A 19397-nucleotide genomic window follows, 5' to 3' on the forward strand; every position below is an offset into this window, starting at 1 on the left:
TTGCAGGAGGGGATGAAATCACACTACTACCTAGAAACTAGAGACAACAAACATAGTAACAATGCTGATCCTTTTTTCATGCTTTTCTCATTTTGTTCTCATGCTTTCTTTCTTTCTCGTTTTTGGGCAGTGGGAGGAAGCCAGAGTAACCGGAGAGAACCGCTCATACCTGGGGAGAACACGCAACCTCCACACAGACACAACCCAGCCAGGATTTGAACCTGGAACCCTCTTGCTGTGAGGTGACAGTGCTCACCATAACCTAACTAGAGCAGGATTATTATACGATAGATGCAGTATGGGGGGGAGGTGAGAGAAAAAAATGCTTTTTTCTCTTATTGTGAGTGTGACTAACACAAGTAAGGGACAGATTTCTGCCTAATAACAAGTAAGCATGTAAAAGAAGTAATAGAACCTGAGGAAACAGTACAGGTGACAAAGGAAGACAGAAGTGTGAGAACAGAGAGGTGTTTAAAAGCTTATAAATAGCATCTTTATGCAGTGTTACCTGTGTTGTTCTCCTCCCTGTTCACTGGTAATCTTTCAATGCATAGATCTTAGAATACATACAGTACCTGGTGATCAGTTGACCTCACATTTCTAAAATACTGAAAATACAATATGTCAAAATAACATATAACACATAACAATATGTTATTGCTTTTTAGAGCACTGTATTTGAAAGAGAAAAATAAAATGCACATTTATCCATTAAGATAAATTAAGAATGTGTTTTAATATAAATTCATTAATTTTCTCAATCTCGATCTATCTTTTTTAGGTCAGTGCTGTCTTTTTCTGCACACAGTTAACTTACATTTTTCATAAAACAACCTTAATCTGCCTAGTTATCAGTATTCACAGTCACATGCTTGTGGTTAATGCTTTGCTTTGAGAATTGTGTAACATTTTACTGTTTTGAGGTGGACAGCATATAAAAGATGTGAAACCACTTTGCATTTCCCCAGTTGTGATGAAAGCAGCCGAATGCCACCTTCCAGTGGTACTAGATGTTTTGAAGTTGGAAATTTAGCCAGGAGATCTCCCTGAGCAGCCCAGTTTCACCAGAACATATGAAATAGGGTTGGGTGTCCACACATTTAGTTCACTGTGGTTTTAAAATCCAAGATTAAAAATCGCGAGATGGCAACGCTTTCCATCTTTCCTTTGCACAGCTACAGTCACCAAAACAGAAAATGCTGTCATAAATTTAACCTGTGACAAAGATGCAGCTCATTACTGTGTCAAAAGCCAAATATTGTGTCTGTGTTAATCCTGTGTAATGGGAAGATGAATATTACTCAACTTGTGAGATAATCTTATGCTTCCTTCATTCCTTCACTGGCAGTAGCACCCACATTCGTAGACAAGACTCATAAAATTACTAACACACACAATCTCACACACACACACCAAGCATCTTTCCATTTTTCAGTTTTACACTGCTCAGTGATCACTCACACACAGAAATACATGCATGCAAGAAAAAGGTGGCACACACACACACACACACACACACACACACACACACACAGCCTGACAAAAACGTGGCCCACACAAAGTCTCAGTTCTAGACTGCCACCCAATCGATAATCCCATTACAGCTGGAAAGGCTCTTTTATTTGTTCTTATTGAGTTTTGGGGAGGAAGAGGCATGGCTCATAATTAAACCAGGATTTGCTAGATTGATGGTTAAATGGGGTGGATCGGAATTTAAGGAGACACTGGGACTGCGGCACCTGTAAAAAACAGGATGATAAAGTATCCATTTCACAAAGAACTTTTGCCTCTCATTTTCTCTTTGCTACCCAACACTCAGTCTATCCCACTTTACATTGACAGTATGAAATATCTTTCAACCCAGATAGCTGTGTTGAAAGTGTTGGTGTGTGACCAACGCTATGGGTGAATGCAAAGCCAGCAGAATCCACTCTAGAGTCCACTATAAATCTTTAGAGGTGAGAAAGAGACACTGAGCACATGTCTTTCTTCACAGATGTGTAAATGAATGCGGGTGTGAACAGGCCAAACACACAGGGATGTGCTTTAGCACTATGAATCTCCCTCAAACTCACATTAGACTATGTCAAATATAGATCTTCACTGGACTAAGCTTATAAGTGTTTGGTGAAAGCATTTATGCAACACTGTATCCCTGTGCAAAAGGTTGCTCGGGGTGTTGCTGTTACAATCTCGTCATCATTGGCATTCACATCACCGGCAACCACAGTATGGTGTCGCTGCACATGGAGTATACGACAGCACTGAAAGTAAAACATCAGCTAAGGTTCAAACGCTTCAGAGGAGTTCGATCACTTTCATCCTCTAAACATTCTCCCCGTCGATGCATGCTTTTTATCTAGCTGGACAAAGGTTTAAAGCACAGAATTTCAAGAATTGCTTTCATGTCTAAATAAGTGTAGGAAGGGTTGTAGGAGAAAACAGGAGTGGCCACACATGACAAATATGTTCACATAGCTTAAATGACCCCATTACTGCATCCCATCTTTGTAGACACACCACTGTACTTCACCCACATTGTCAGCATTGGGGAAACAAGAACACTGGAAGTTTAAATAAAAATAGATAAGATAAAAAAAATGAAAAAAACACAATAAGAATGCAATCGCAAAGACTGTATAAAAGTCTTAAATATTCAAACAAATTCATTAATAGTACAAAAATATAGATGTGTTCAATAAGAAATTAATAAATAAATTGGTCAAACACAAACAGAAAATGATAAAACTAGTTTTAAGATAAGAGACTAAGAAGGAAATGAATGTAGCCAATAATGAATGTAAAATATTGACGACGAATACTAATAAAATATATTAAATTAAAAGCTTTACAAGCCTATATCCATCATTAATTGGATTTCAAGATAAACTTATTTTTGCACCTAATACATGACTGACACTGGAACGTATCATCAATCACATGGTGTTAATCTATTCTGCAAGAGGCTATACCTTACCCATCTGTCATAGAAATTGCTGTTTCTGAAAATGCCAGAAAAAGCCCCTTTGATATCCATGAAGCCTGCATCATTCAAAATGCGTCGTGCTTTCTATGGATTTTTCCAATTCCTCAGCAATATTTGGGCTTTCATTTGGCAAATGCATAATTCTAACCAATCCACCTGGAAAGACAAAATAAAACAGACTACCTTAAGACATCTCTCAGTTTTTCTCGAATAAATGTTCAGTGCTAATGGTTTTTAAGTCCTCTTTAGGGCCTTGTTTTCATGTAGCAACCTCTTTGTTTCTTTGTTTCTTAGAGTCAAGCGTTACAGCCCTATACTACAGCCTCTGTCTATACTATGCTGTATGCATCCTAGATCACCTACTTCAAAGAGCATAAAACCAGCATAATTTACATTCTTTGTTCCCAGTTTCCATGGGATGTACTTTTTTTTTTTTTCATGTGGCAGTTTATACAAAGTGCTAACACTGGAATGAATGCTCTCTGGAATACAGAACGTGTAATATTTGCAAACGCTTCTCATCAGATGACGAAACACCTCGAGGTGTCCCTTACAAGTACATGCAGCTCACCTGACAAGACAGATATTCCACAAATAATACAATCTATTCAAATATAAACATTTGACCACAGTATAAATATCAAGCCAATGATATCCGGCAATTTTCAGAGCTCAAAATAAATACAACATGCACAAAATATGTGCAAACAAAAATTCTATAAACATATCAAAATCCTTCTATGGATATATGGAACAATTATCCAGCCACAGTATCTAAAAGAAGAAAATGTTAAGATTTGCTAGTACAAAATATAGTGCAACTGGACTTTAATGTCCTTTTTACCAACAGTTTTTGGTGTTATTTTGGTGTTAAGTGGACTAGTAATAATTCCCCACACGCACATATCAACATGTAACTCTCATTCAAGATGACCGACCATAAAGTTGATATATTATCCTGTTTTGGGGTGAATAAATGTGGTGGTTAGATTCTGATTTCTTATTTTGAATAATTTTGCTGAAACAGGCTTAAATGCATTCTCCTTTCCAAATTTCTAAGGATTGTTACTTTTTTCCCTTTTTTTTTCTCCTGTGACTGTACATACAAACTCTGAAATGTTCAAATTTTCGTAATGCAGATAATAACGCAAATCGTCAACTGTCAGACTTAAGGTCTTCAGCAGTCTCATCACGTAACATAATAACTGATTCCCTTAATAGCCTATAATGTAAGATGAATTATTTATCTACTGGTTAACTGAGGCAATTAAATATCTAAATGTCTCTTTACAAAGACCGATATCAGTGCCATTCACTCACTACCATCATCCCTTCTATAGTGCTTTTACAATATATGCACCATGTTTCTTAGACACAGCAGTAAGACTAGATTTCTTGAATGTTCTGAGTACCTCTCTCCCTCTTACGGGATGATTGGTATGCAATCCTCTGAGCTAATCAGCCAGTTAAATAAACAAGAAAGATGGTGATGTTTGTTACTGTGTGCAGGGCATAGAGTGCGTCTCCAGTCACTGTTGTTGGTTTATGAACCAGGAGCGACTTCATGCTGCTGCTCTGCTTTGTCCTCCAGCGTATCAGAAATTTCTATTAGTTATGTCAAACTCAAAAGCCCTAAAGGTCCCCATGAGGCTATTCTGCTGCCGTACTCATCTGGACCTGTTGTGATTTGAAAAGACTGACCAAATGGGAGTGTCATCCTGCGGGGCCAACACTTGATTGATGGGGATTTACTCATATAGGCAATCATTTTACCGGCGGGCGTAGCTCTGTGACTGACATTTTCTGACTGAAGTTTTCACAGGGTCACAGTCACAGATTAAGTAAGTCACAGCTGATTATACAGAAGTCGTGCATGCCTGTGACATTGCACATGAAGTGTCATAAGAAATCAAACACTTACTTCTGATTTTCACATTCAGGCTGCATAAATTTGCTCTACTTTCACAAACATATATGTTTCAATAAAATAAATGCTATTAAATCATAATTGATCTGAATGCTTTTCTTACTTAATTTTGGATGTGTATCACTTAATAATATTACTACATCAAATGCTAAATATTAGTTTTTAAGCTAACAAGATCATGTTTTGTACCGTACTTTCCACTTTAGTCTGTTGTTGCCCACGTTTCAGTAGCTCAAGCCTCCATGCTGTGGATTTTTTCCATTAAAAGACAACAACGAAACATGAGCTGCTTCCGTGATTCAGGGGATTCCCTGGGATGAGTCGGCAATACCGGCTCCCACAGAGAAAGCTACAACTCACACTGACTGGTGGTGTACGTAAGGACACAAGTCATGCCAAGTGAGTTTATTCTGAAATTAATGCACACCACCGTGTCTGACACCGTGGAACAAGGAGTCCATGTGTGCACACGTAAATGTCTTTTTGAAAATTCCCCTGCACAGCCAAAGAGAATAAAAAGTTATACACAGACACTTTAAAACACCAAGACCGGAGAAGACACATCTTGCTGTACTGCAGCATTACCGTATGTAGGCACTAATGTGGAGCGACTTCCATTTTGTAGTCACAATAAAAAATAAGCTGTTGTCAGGAGTAGATAACATCAGTGAAGCAATGTACACAATGAACAGATGGTGGAAACAGAAGTGAGTATATGTATCCAGAGAAGTCACCACATGTCATACAGCCATCTAAATGAATTAAAGGATATATAGAGCTGCATTCTCTTGAAGTACCAATGCCTTACACTAATGATAGAGAGCATCAGCATAGAATTAGTCTCATACACAGTTACCAAAAGTGAGCACATCAATTTAGGCTCAAGCCATAGACCTGGAAAGATAATAGACTAGAAGAAAGCCTTTGGACTGTTTGTGTTCAAAATCAATGCTCACAGTCACAGTGCACCTGAGGCAGAAAAAAGGGAGGCTAACTGCTAAAAGCAGTTCAACTGACCTCACAGTGCCGACCCAAAGCCCCTGTTTACAGTAATTTGAACCAAGATTAGGCTAAACCAGCACAGTGAGGGTGCTCAAGGATTTTTAGTTGTCCACAATAACTTCTATCAAAGCTGAGACTAAACCCAAAGCCACTGGAAGAACTATAAAAAGCAATGGTAAACCACAGAATACTTATGTGGCATTAAAGTCTTGCCCATGTCTCATGATGCCTCTTTTGCAGCCACGGCCACTTCACAAGAAAACCTCATATCTCTCAAGGAGGAGACATCTCCCACAAATTCATTTAATAATACAAAATCGCTGCCCCAGAACAGTATCATCTCACCAGAATATTTGCAGACACCAACTCACAAAGAAAATAATTAATGAGTTCCCATGCAAAATCCTCAAAAATCAGACAACAGGAACTGCCTGTGTACAAACGAATCAGCTTTCACTTTACAGATGCATCTGGGGTGTACCCAAAACAACCCAAAAGTGTGACTACATATACTAAAAGTGTTCCGGGTCGATTTGAAAATCAAACTTTTCGGAAAATTTTGGTTGATCACTAAGAATATACGCCCTGTCCAATCTTAGTTGAACTTCCCTAAAGTTTTAAATAAAATATTTTTGCTGGGTTTTGCTTGTTTATTTATATGTGTATCTATTATTTGTCTTTTCTTTTTCATTTAAAATCAATCAGCTATTATATAACCAAACAGGATTCCCAATCCGTGTGAACACTTCAAACATTAATATCACTCTTCATACCCAAATGCGTGTGAAAATCTTTTTCCATTCTTTTTGTCAAATTGGCAAATCGGCTTCTTTCAGCAGCGATTACATGCGTAATGTCTCTTTTGTTCCTTTTCCTGGTGTTTTTGTCATGAACACCGAGGCTCTTCCTGATCACAGCAAATAACAAGCATGGACACCATAAAAATGGTGCTGAAACTTCCTGTCATGTTACGCTGTATTAGATTCCTCTTGGAGTAGTAAGAATTTGTCGGCAGGAAGAGATCGGAGGAGAAATAATTACAACAATTACTTCTTTTACTTTATGTCTGCCTGACACACACGGCACACTTGCACATGCACACAAAGAATATAATAGCTGTGGTTAGTGAAGTACTGTCGGCACTAATGACAGTGTTGCCAGTAAAATAGATGCAATGAAAGTAGGAACGATGACATAATATACACTTATTAAGACACTAACAAATGCTTTACACTCTGCACTGAACTGCATGCCAAAAGTATCGTACACAAGCACACACTTTGTGTGCAAACATGTGTGCAAAGTTTCAGAAAAGCAGAGGAAATGGGTTTAAAAGTTTAATTAGAAGACTTTTCTTTAAAGATCACTGTGTAGATATGAGAGAGTGTGTACCCTTACAAAACATGAATGGTAAAATGAAATGAATGGTAATATGAATGGCTTACCTGTTTGCTATGTTTTCTATCTATCACTTCGCTTCACTTTTGTTCATGCAGTGCTCCTTGCCTTTCGTGGTGTGTATTCTTTAGGAGGAGCACTCTTCTCAAGGTTAACATCTGAGCTTTCACAAGAAAATCTTGAGTGTTTTTCTTTGACCTTCTCTCGGTCCTCTGTGGTTCTGTTCCAGTTAGGGGAGACAAAATTGGGTCAGGACCTGAAAAAGTATAAAAAGAATAAAAACAAAATTATAAAAATAACAAAAACAGGGGTTCATCACAAACATTTCTACTAACTTTTCAAAGGACTGACAGACAACACATTTAATTCATGCTCTGAACTGGGATTGTCTGCCTGCTTTGCACCAGAATCAAAGTTGATAAGGAGTGGGGGAGGACAAAACTTTTTCCAACCACTTGGCAAGAGGCAAAGTACATCCTGGACAGGTCAGCAGATTATCACACCAATGGCCAATTTCAGAATCTAACCAAATTCAAACTAACCTGATGTCTTCTGGACTGACAAACTGGAGCACCTGCAGAACATTCACACATCGCACAGAGAGACTCTAGTTAAAGGTCAGTCCACTGTTGTGCTGCACCTACCCGTTTCTAAAAGTGTTCTTTTTATCAGTCGTGACTGTTATTCTCCTTGATCTGCACTTGTATTTCATGCACTGTGATAGGCTAAGTGAAACCAGAGCACTGTGTGATTAGTTCATTCAATTTCCTTGTAATCTGTAAAATGGTGAATTAAATATGCTTTCCATTTTTTCCTTTCTTTAAGCACCGGCATTTTCTGGCAGCTCCTCCAGTAAATCCAGCTTTGTGCTGTGGAGCTTTGTACCTCCTTTGGGGTTACTTTTGGCATTTACAATATGTTACCACTTTGTTTAATAACTTCACTGCTCTGTGGGTTTTGGTGGAGATGTTCCCCTGCATGCATGGGCTCCCTCTGGGTACTCTGTCTTCCAACAACATGCATCTAAGGTTAATCTGCGATTTAATTAACTGTAAGAGTAAGTGTGAGCATGTGTGCTTAGTTGTCTCTGTGTTGGCTCAGTGATAGACTGGCAACCTGTCCAAGATGTCCCGTGGACCTCGCCTGATGGCAGCTGCAATAGGCTCCAGCGCTCCAGTGATCCTGAATATGATGAAGCCGGTTTAGAAAATATGTGAGATCAAATTTAAAAACATATCAATTTAAAAACAGGTTGTAATACAGAAAAACATAGAAAAACATCAATGGGGAAGAATACTGATCGATTTTTAGGGAGTTTTTGTGTTTCTCATTCATTAATTGAGTGTGACAACCAGTGACAACAGAGCTGCCATTAGGAGCAATACTAAGGTTTCACGGTCTTGCCCAAGGACACTCTGGCATGTGGAGGAACACAATGCTTTTTCTACATGAGCCACAGCAGCCTTTAGGCCAATTTACAGTTTGTGCATCTACTCATGGGTAAGGCCTATATGGAGTAAATGCCACCATCCGTACCAGTTGGTGTCCAACGGGTCTCTCTGTAGATGACCCAAATATTTACAATTTGTAATTGTATGGGCCGAATGGACCACCATTCAGAAAAGGAGCATACAGCACAAAAGAAAACAAGGAGCAGTAGGTCTATGCTACAACACAGACTCTTGTTTTAAGAAGAGATTTTGTAGGAGTATGGCCTTTATCCACATGCCCATGCATAGGAACCTTCGGCTCAGCGGATCTAAAAGTCTGTAGAGCTGCTTGTGCATCTGAACACAGACAGAGAAACCATGAGCCAACATATTCCTTGCAGAGATGAAACAAATATACTTGGTGTTCAAACTCAAATGTCATCTGGTAAAATGTAATCACCTTTAATGGGGAAGAATACAAAAATAAGGTTAAATCATGCATCCCTCAGGAGGATTTCAAAGGAAATTTGCACAGCAGGGGAGTGGATAGGCAGATGATTAGAGCTGAGTTGAGACTACAGTCTGACAGAAAAGAAAAACATGAGCAACTTTAAGTGGGCAGAATACTTGTAGAAAGATGCTGACTTTTCTCTACAACAAGAAATGCACAGTAGACCCATGACAAGCCTGATAAATAACACACCTGAGAGAGTCTGTTTGTCTGTCTGTCTGTCTGTCTATCTATCTATCTATCTATCTATCTATCTATCTATCTATCTATCTATCTATCTATCTATCTATCTATCTATCTATCTATCTATCTATCTATCTATCTATCTATCTATCTATCTATCTATCTATCTATCTATCTATCTATCTATCTATCTATCTATCTATCTATCTATCTATCTATCTATCTATATAATCTATGTTCTTTTTATTTCTCGACTCAGTTGTCCTCAGCTGCTGTAATTTATTCAAACTAACGCCTCTTGGCAAAAAAAACAAAATACAATGATGACAATTTTGACTGATAATGTATCAGAAGAGTGTTCGATCTGCAAGTGGTACAACGTAGACTGCGGTGCTACTTATCCTCTGTTTCAGTCACATAGCAGAATACCTGTTACAAAATCCCTCCACCCATCAGCACACAACATATTTGCCATGAACAATTTCTGCAAATAACTGTCAGAGAAAATGACACACACTATCCCCTTCTTTTCAGTCTATCCCTGCTGGCCTCAGCTGTTCCTCTCTGCCTCTCTGTATCTGTCTCTTTCTGTCTTTCTCTCTCCCTCTCTCCCATCAGCACTTTTTACCTCTCAAATTAGTTAGGAAGCGCTGAGCATGGCACCTCATTTTTAGCAATAATCTTGGGCTGATCCTGTCATTCTACCTTGTGATGAATGGAAAATGATTTCTGTATAACATCATTACATGTAACAAAAAGAAAAAAAAAATCACAAACATCACTTTCTATCAGCTCCCATTCACTGTACAAATATACTTCTAAGTGACAGTAATTCAGTCAAACAGCATTATACATGCATCCTGCAGACACCAAAAACACATGCACTAATAGCGTAGACATAGAAACAAATGAGCAGAGGAAGATTTGATCTTGCAAAAAACTCAGTAATGGGTAATGAATAAATCAGATATAATCTGATAACCAACTATGAAATGTATTGTACTAATCATTATTTATAAAAATATATGTATGTATACATATACATAATGTAATGTCTGATTCCTGTTTTGTTGTGCACTGACCTCACTGATCATGGATCTAAGTTGTATCTTCACTCAGTAAGAAAACTGAGATCAAATTGTTTATACTGTTGTTTAAGCCGGAACATCAAACCTCATCACCTTTGTGAAATAGGGTCAAATTGGGATCAAGGTTAGGTCAAACTTATTGAAGAAAAGGTCTCTCTCCAATGCCATAGTTTTGGACTTGATCAGAAAATGGTAACATAGAATTATCAGGGAAAATGTGTGTGAGATGTATGAAACCTTTATGAGTCCGTGAAGAGAAACAGAATGTTGTGTTATTTATTAAGACATCTGGATTGTTCCAGACAGGCGAATATTTATTAGGAGACATTGTTGTGTTGGTGATCTGGTGAAAAGTGGTGGTAAAGGTTCTCAGAGTTGTAGCTGTGATCGGGTTTTGGAAGCATGGGTGTTGTATAATTGAACGGGTTGTAAAGCTTAACTCCTTGATATTCCATTTTTTGGCATAATGTTTGTTCCAAGTCTATCCAGATCTCATCAGACTAATTAGGGTGGATCCATTTATGGGGCATGAAATACCATCGAAAGTTTGGAGCTTCCAAGTCATCTGTGTTTTGCTTTTTATGTAACGTGTTTAATTTGATACGAGGTGTTTTGTAATGGTGGAGGTTTGATGGGGATCATAGAAACAATGAGTTAATTGTGGGTAATACAGTTATGTTAATTATAGCACTTCACCCTATGAGGGATGCTAGTAGATTCATCAGGTTGTTCTCTATAGTTTTGAGAAGTCAATTGGCCAATTCTGACAGCCCGGGTGAGATGTGAACTCCTAGAAGTTTGATGGTGCTGACATGCAGAGAAATGAATGGTGCTGCATCCAAGCTATTAGGAAAAGGAGGGGCAATAGTGGACTTTGACCAGTTAATAGTATAGTCTGATATGGTGTTGAAGTTGTTTATAAGGTTAATGGTTGAAGGCAGAGATGACGATGAATCCTGTAGGTAAAGTAAGAAATCATCTGCATAGAGACTTATCTTTTGATGTATGCTCTGGGATTGGATTCCAATTATATCAATGTTTTGATGGATAGCTGCAGTAAGTGGTTCAATGACGAATGAAGACAACAAGAGTTGTTTTGTGCCTCTGTACAAAGTGAAGTGTCATGATGTTAGTCCATTAACCAAGATTGTGGCCATTTCTGATGTGTATAAAACCTTCACCGTATGAAAAACTGATTCACCAAAACCATTTTTTTTGTTCTATTTTGAAAATAGGAATTGACAATTAACTTCATCAAATGCTTTTTCTGCATCTAATGAAACAGTTACTGTTGGTTGATTAGAATAAAGCGCTTCAGGAATTATGTTGAATATTATGATAAAACCAGTTTGATCTGGATGTATATTGAATTAAGTAACTGTCTCTATTTTTAATGCTAAAGCCTTACTAATGATTTTACTGTCTTTGCCGATGAGTTATATGGGGCGGTAGCTTGATGTGAAAGCAGAGTCTTTATAGAGGTTAAGTTTAAGAGTATGAAGTTCAGATATTCTAAGTGATTTGTCAACTTGCTTATTTGGTCTTGGGAGAGTTGTGGTAAATCAATGTTTCCTAAAAAGCTGTCAACGTCTTGTTAGTTAGGGTTGCTTGTTTGTGGATACAAATTACCATAGAAATATTACAGAATTCTAATTATTTTTTCAGGTGGTTGTATAGGTTTTCCTTTCTGTGTTTCTTATCACTGAAGTTGTTGTTTTTCTTTGTTTCATTTGCTTTGGTTGCATAATTATTTTCCACATTTATTGTTATGTTCAAATTGTTCGAGTCTAAGCCTTTGGAGGAGAAATTTTGTTCTTTCGTTTATATAATTATTGAGTTGTAATCTGTAATTCTGCAGGTCATTTGGAATCGGTTTGTTTGGATTAGCTGTTCACGTTCATTTTCTCTTATTCTGTGTGTGTGTGGAGGAAGAGATTATTTTTTTCTGCAGTTATTCCTGTTTCCCAAAGAAGTGAAGGTGTTGATTCTGGTCAATCATTTGATTCAAGAAAGGATGCCCACTCTTTTTTTATGTGCATGTAAAAGTCAGGATATTTAAGGAGGGAGGTATTAAGAGTATTTTAGAGGTGATTGTTATTGGTGAGAAAGAAGTCGCTACGGAAAAAATAATTAGAATTCTGTAAAATTTCTATGCTAGAAGTAATGAACCCGTGAGAAAAGAAGAGAATTTTTTCACGGATGGATGTTTTAGTCGTCAATCAACGAAATCATTCATATGCTGTTGAATTATTTCTGTGGATTGTGAGTTATGCAGGAGGCTGTTGGATCTGTCTGATGATGGGTTGATAACTATCAAAATCTCCTCCAGTGACTATTGGAGAATCACATAAAGTAAAAAGTGAATTTGTTGTTTATAGTTATATAAAGTATTTACGATAAATATGCCTTCCGAATCAGTGACGGTGCTATTATGAGTGAAAACAATGGATTTGTGTGGTAATATAGCTTAAATTAAAATGAGCAGAGAATATATTCTTGTAATAGACAAATATCAGCTTTGAGTTTTTTCATGTGACTCAAAACTCTGAGTCTTTTTGCCTGTGTGCCAATTCCATGGATGTTCCAAGTAACAAACCTTTGGGATGTCATGATGGGAGACTGCTATTCACCTGATCTGTGAAAAAAAAAATAATTGGTGTCAAATTAATGTTAGTCCATGTATGAATGCATGTGTTTGTTTGTGTGAAAGTGTGTGTGTGTGATGCGGGAACTAAGGTAAACGATGCTGGAAATGAAAGTAGCTCAGGAAAGAGAGAAAGAGAAGAACAGGACAGGGTGCGTGGGAGTGAAAGTAGACAATAACAGTGACCAAGAGAGCAATAAGGGAGAATGAAGGGAAAAACATACACAACTGAAAATTACATGGCTAGATCAAAGTGCTTTTGCATATTTATATATACACAAATTCATATTTGCCAATCCATATAACTTACGTAAAGGTAGCGATGATAAGGGAATTTCAGAATAGCCTGGGGGTAATTTTCTCATCTCGCAAAGGTTTGAAGGTTTGCTGTTGTACAGGGCAACAGCAATAACAGACATGACATGTACTGGTGTGCTGACTCTTGTCACTACAACTATCCAAATCACACAAAACTGGACGAACCGCATGAAATATTTAAATGAGACGTAGGCGGTGCAAACAAGAAAGGATCACGTGAATTTTGCCGAGGATTTTTGGAAAGTTTTGCTCCCTTCTAAACTGCTTACAGCATCAATGTATCACAAATTATCGTGATCATTTCGATAACTTGCGCAGCTGTGGTTTGATACTGAAATACTGTTAATGGTGTTTCTAAAAAGTAATATCGCACTTTAGTTAAAACTTGATTTAACACAGTTTAAACCAGTAAAAACGGATTGCTCCTGGAACTGGAAGCTTTCAGAAAATTGCAATGAGGACATTTTATTGACCGACATGTAAAGAATACATATACAATATACTCCGTTATATCGTATTAATCATCATGGACACATCACCTTTTACACGCTGTTGTTTACAACAGGAAGCAGCAAGGACATCATGGTGAGAGCAGTTGCACACAGGTATTAATTTAACAACTGCCATCTTCATACAGAAGAATAGAAATGGAGAAAGGCTGAGCCTTACACTCTCCCGATTAGTGTCAAGATTTTCTTTTCTAGTCACAGCTAATAGCATGGCTTAATCATATCAGTACTAACCTTTAAATCAGGATGTTTTTTCCTGCTACTACATTTTTATTTTTACAAACAGTGAGTAAGGTATTAGCTGAAATGGGGGAGTGGCACAAGGGTTTCTGATGGATACTGTTGGTTTACGTTGGAGTCAGATTCTGCTGGTTTAGTGCATTACACCTTTAATCATTTGGCTGGGTGGTGGATAACACATTTTTTCTGTGATGTGACAAACTCATGTCTATTTCCACATTACTCAAAGTTTGCATTTTACTGGTTTCCAGTCAACCAAGCTCAGAGGTGCCTCTTAGATCAATGACAATCAGCCCTAGTCCCAAGAGTGCTGCACACTTTGGGTTTAAATTTAGGAACTGTTCCAAGACTTCACTTCAAGCTTTGAGGGAGAGAAAATGTCAAAATGTTTTGAAAGTAAATGTGAATACATTAACACATAGCCTGATGATTACATTTGGCACTAACCCAGGAAAGCATGTGTTAAAAGGCTAAATTACAGCTTGGCGTGCCCACATCGAGCAACTTTACTCAGACCAAAGATGTAAAACTGATCCATAATGTTTTCATCTAAATTTCATCATCCAACAGTACAGAGAGTGGTTATTGTCTGTCGCTTCCAAACAAGCCAGTGTAGTTGTGTGTTTCCTAGCTTGTCTCAATGGAATTCTCAATAATGGATGGGCACCATGCCAGAATTCTCCCTCGGCTTCCACTGTGTACTTTAAATAGACAAAATACTGCATATACAAGACATAAATATTTGAAAAAGTCAAACATGTTGAGATTGCTCATGCAACTTCAGTCAGACATAAACAGAGAGACTCAGAGGGACTTGAAGCTGGTATATTATGGCTGCATCTACCAACAAGTTTATGTTGTGAGTGGTTTGTCTGTTGGTTAGCAAGGTCACTCAAAAAGTTAGCTTTGCAAAACAATGTTTGCTGATGAGAGGCACGGACCAATTTAAATCCATTAGCTCTTAATGCTCATCTTGATCTTCATTGGGGTTTTTTCTTTGTTTTGGTGGAGCTGTTCAGCAGACTGCCCTTGTTGCTAAAATGTCTTGAGTTGACATATGTGGAGCAGTTTACATCTTAACATTTTACTCTCACTCCGTAAGTTGTGCGTCTCTCTTCTCTCCAGTCCTGCTCTCCTTCACCCACTCATAATCAAATCAAAGTGAAACAGCTGCTGACACAATAAAAAGGTCTGAAATGAATCAGTCACAAATGGCCTTACTCATAGCCAGGTGCGGTCAGCAGTTTCATAGCCTCCACATACTCTCCTGGGTGGATTACACAAATGGGTAACATTATCTCAGAAAATGTACGCAGATTTTAGAAAATCATAGCCCTCTTCCTGTGGTAGTGGGAGGGAAAGGAGGAGTGATCATAAGCAGATCAAATGTGGTTGGCATGATTGTACAGCGGAAGGAAGCAAGAAGAGGAGGTAGATGTAGCTGGAGATGGAAGGATGGCCGTGGGCCTGTACATTTATGCCATGTTAGTTCCACATCATGTTGTGTCAAAACCACATGAAGCACTTTATTTGCGTGCCGTCATCTTTTAAAGACAGGCATGTTTGGAAGGTGTGAACATTTAGCTGTTGGCTGTTTTCGAAATGGCACAACTCAGCAGCAGTTGGAGTTTATTTTTTCTTTCTTAATTTCCTGCTTGTCAACCAAAAATGGTTGTTCAAAGCAGCCCAGGAACATAAAGTAGCCTCACGAGCAGGAGTCTCTTCCTGATGAAAACCGGAGGACATGCATGTCAATCAACTCTTGACAATTTAGGGGCAGAAACCAAGGAAAGCATTGTCTTCCAATGACTAATGATGAAATATTACTTTCAGCACCATTCTATGAACATTGGACATTCTCTGAGTAACACTACCACTCATTTATCCCATATGCTGCAGTTTCCACTCTCTTCTTCACTCTCCAATTTTCTGTGCATGTGGGTGGGTTCGCTATAGTGACCAATTATAACAAGACCACTAAGTAGGACATTTTGTGCATGTGGATGCATTTGTAAGTATCCTGCCAGGATCCTGTCACTAGTACTAACCACCTGGTAATTATGTCAAATCGATCAAAACTGCTTTCATATTTCAAGATCAGATCAGTTGCCATCCGTGACATGTCAGCAGCCATTGATAGATATGGTGTAAACCCTCCTTTAACTAAGCTTTAACTACGTCTAAAGAAGCATTCAGGTGACTTGATGCAAACATGAAAGCCTAATTTATTAATAGTTAAGCTAAAACTTCGAGTCCTAACAATATTGTTAAGCCTCAACCTAACAAACCCAGTGAAGAGTAAAAAGTGAAAAAAAGTAGCTGGAATGCAGTGGGTCAGATGGGACAAAAACTTGTTCTCTGCCACGACTGTCTTTAGAGCAACACCAATATCCGTCCTCACCTACCTCCTCAAAGGGGTAGTTCATACAAGTTGTGCAATATCACATCATTTTCACATAATCCAAAATGTAAGCGTGTTACAATTTACCATGGAAAACTGGGGCGTGCATTGTTTTTTGAGCTTTGAAATTGTAGTAATTCTACGATGAAGCCCATTCATTTCAAGTCCTTATCTGGGAACAAACCGAGACAGGAAATCATGCAAAGAGTTTGTCACCGAAATTTTGTTCAGAGCACATCTAGGATGGCAGACAAGGCTTCTGACTTTTTTGTAATGATGTTTTTTTTTTTTGCCATTGCATTAATACATTTGAACACAGTAGTGGAAAAACATATATCAGAAGGAAAAAGAATGCAAAGTAGCAAACATTATCAGAAAACAGACGCACCTCAGTGAAGTTTCTGGACAATGACCTGCTAATGGGCTTAACTGTCAGTTTGACTATGGGAGTTTTCTGGGTAAAGGCTCCACAGTGTCAACCGTGACGGATTTGGACATTTGTGTTCTCAAGCAGTAATCGTCTAAAAAGATGTCATGGCGGCAGTTTATGTGTGGCATTGACTATGACACAACACCGTGAAATAAATTCGCACTGAGAAGGAGGATTTTTTAAATTTGCTTGCAGTAAGGGGATGGGATGTTGTCAGTGTTTCTTACTTGACCGCACCAATGGTAGATGGAAAAGATCAGAAATTAAGAAAAACTGAGCTGATAACACATACTTTCTGTAAGTCCACCATCCACTTATTTGTCTTTCTTTCATGGCACATCTGTCCTTTGTACTGCTGGGTAAAATTAGCCACAGAGGTTCTCATATGAGATGAGAAAGAATATGTGGGAGAGAGAGAACGAATAGGAGGACAAGAACTGATGTTCAAACCTTGACATCAGAAATTGCCGTTGAGCCTAGTTTTTGAGAGTTTCTTATAAACTCAGCGGGCTTATGAGCACGGCTTTACCACCAACAGTTGCTGGTAGGATTTCTGATATGAGATCATAGCTGTTTAGAGTGCGGTATGTAGGGCAGAAAACAGTCAATCATTTCCAATGATCTAGAATTCTTTATATTCATACAAGCTGAGTGACATTATTATATCTATGGTGACAATGTTGGATGCTTTTAAAATAAGCCACTTGACTGCATAGCAACGGAATTGTGAAAAAGTACATCTGGAAAATGAATAATGACAATGAATTGGCTTGATATGTGATACACATATAAGTCCAGGCCATGCATGTGTTAAAGCTGAAGAGCAAATATAATACATAAAAGGCAAAGAGTTCAAAACATAAGGATGGAAAAAACTATTTCATTAGACTAAAACGGCAATGGTTTGAATAAAGATTTGACATACTTGTAGTAGTTATACTATTAGAACAGGTAACCTTCTTAGCTGTTGAATAAAGACCAGCGTTTTTCTCAAAATAGGCATTTGAAAATAACAGCAGGGAGAAATAATGGCCTCGCTGCCTAAGATATACTGATGAAAACAGGATCAAATGTATCAGTACAGACTGTGAGAAATCAGAAAAAAATAGCAGGTCTGCTGTGTTATGAGACCCTGCTCTACGGAGTGATCAGACAAAACTAAAACTGTCAGGAGTCTGACTGGTGTGATAAGGGCAAGGTCAAGCATGGAGGTGGCTTCGTCCTGTTGTGAGGAGGTTTCACGCAGAGGTTTCACAGTTAAAGGTAGCTGTATGACTGGCATATTTTCTGCACTGGAACTTACCATGTTACCAATCACCTTTTCAATCACACTTCTTTTTCACTAGTAAACATCATGCATGGGTTTTCTAGTCTGACAAAAGCCATAATGCAAGGGTATGTTACGTCTCAATTTACAAATGCACTTTGCCAGAGGCAGAAGTTTGCCTTCACAATCAGTGACACGATACTAGAATAAGGCATACAAGGATGAGGAGAATTTAAACTGATAATACAGTAGCTGTATTCCCGACTCAAGCAAATGATTTACTCTAAACAGTAATCATAAAAAACTGAGAAACTTAACATTCCATATTAAATTGATTGGTTACAGGTTGCTGATTTATGCTTTTAAGTTTTATTCATTTTAAATTTTTGCTTCAAACAGTCAATAATACAATTTTAAAGTCACAATTCTGTGCTACTAAGTAAGGTTATACAGTCAATTATCAAAGGATTAAAGATTAGATTTAAATGTCAACTCCACTATGAGTTTATAATTAGGGGATGAGAGCTGTAATTTACCATATGTTACTTTTGTAGTTGCATGCATCCAGACATGGAAACCGGCTAAAATGAGCCATGTAGTAATTTATTAATGAAACCTGGCAAATCTGAAACATTATTATAATTGTTTGTCACAACCAGATCAGGTACACAAGAGGAGAAAATTTTCTCTTTGAGACATTTCTTTGCGCCGGAAAGGATCAAAATTCGGTTTCCACATGCATGTCTTGAGAAGTTCTTTTTCCTCCAACAAAAGTTTAATTTAAGGCACGTGGGTGTTGTGTGTGTAGGCTGTTTGCTGATAACGCTCTTGGTAGGGTTGTGAGATTTTGATGTACTGTACACTATAGATTATGATGTGTGATGCTAAACCCTAACCCTTTTTAATTATGTTTAATTAATTATGTATATATATATATATATATATATATTTTTTTTTATTCTCATTTGCCAATTGCCTTAGTCCAGACTTACAATACAGAAAATGAAAACTTCTCAACAAGTATGCTCTCTGCTCTCTGTCATCATCAACCCATGCATGCTGT

At 37.9% G+C, this 19397-nt stretch overlaps 1 protein-coding gene across 1 annotated transcript in view; it reads right to left on the reverse strand.

The window, feature by feature from the left end:
• Positions 1 to 19397, reverse strand: part of LOC140273717 (protein phosphatase 1 regulatory subunit 29) — a 62203-nt gene that overhangs the window by 34156 nt on the left and 8650 nt on the right. The window contains exon 2 of the mRNA XM_072369367.1: positions 7361 to 7569. The gene's annotated coding sequence lies outside the window, so the exon portion shown is untranslated. The remainder of the gene's footprint in view (positions 1 to 7360; positions 7570 to 19397) is intronic.

The sequence above is a fragment of the Leuresthes tenuis genome, unplaced genomic scaffold (genome assembly GCF_036924035.1).
Source record: "Leuresthes tenuis unplaced genomic scaffold, fLeuTen1.0.hap1 SCAF_17, whole genome shotgun sequence".
NCBI classification, from domain to species: domain Eukaryota; kingdom Metazoa; phylum Chordata; class Actinopteri; order Atheriniformes; family Atherinopsidae; genus Leuresthes; species Leuresthes tenuis.